We start from the raw sequence: 440 nt of genomic DNA, 5'->3' as shown, positions 1-440 counted from the left end.
TTGAAAATTCATTTACTCCAAGTCCAGTAGATTTATACATGTGTGCTGGCAGACATTAATGCTATCCCCTTTATACTGTAGAGTGAAAAGAATAAATATGAATTCTGCCGGCAGATTAAGGTGGCCTGGTACTTCCTTTGATAGGGAGAAACCATGTCCTTTTAAGCTATCGGTTGTCTCACATCTCAAGGGCTTAGCATCATGATCCACCAACACGTCCATTGGAAGTCTGACATTAGGATTAAGAATCGTTAAAAGTTCCCCCACCCTCCTTTCCCCTTTTTCCCATTACCTTTCCCTCCCTAAATATTAATGAGAACTAGTCATCGCAATTGCTACTTGGTCCTCATGCCCCAGAAAGCAGTGCGGGGTAGCATATTTCGTGCTAGTTGTTTTAAACTTAAAAATATTTCGAGTACAGTATAAAATAGATCTTTTAA

At 39.5% G+C, this 440-nt stretch overlaps 1 protein-coding gene across 1 annotated transcript in view; it reads left to right on the top strand.

Annotated features, from left to right (window-relative positions):
• The window catches only part of LOC119585947 (zinc finger RNA-binding protein-like), a gene marked incomplete in the record, with an annotated part of 31,027 nt that extends 30,587 nt beyond the window's left edge, over positions 1 to 440 (top strand). The window contains 1 exon segment of the mRNA XM_037934661.1: positions 1 to 440.

Source organism: Penaeus monodon, chromosome 20 (genome assembly GCF_015228065.2).
Source record: "Penaeus monodon isolate SGIC_2016 chromosome 20, NSTDA_Pmon_1, whole genome shotgun sequence".
Lineage (NCBI taxonomy): Eukaryota > Metazoa > Arthropoda > Malacostraca > Decapoda > Penaeidae > Penaeus > Penaeus monodon.
Note: the sequence above shows the minus strand (reverse complement) of the source record. Positions and strands in the feature narration are given on the sequence as shown.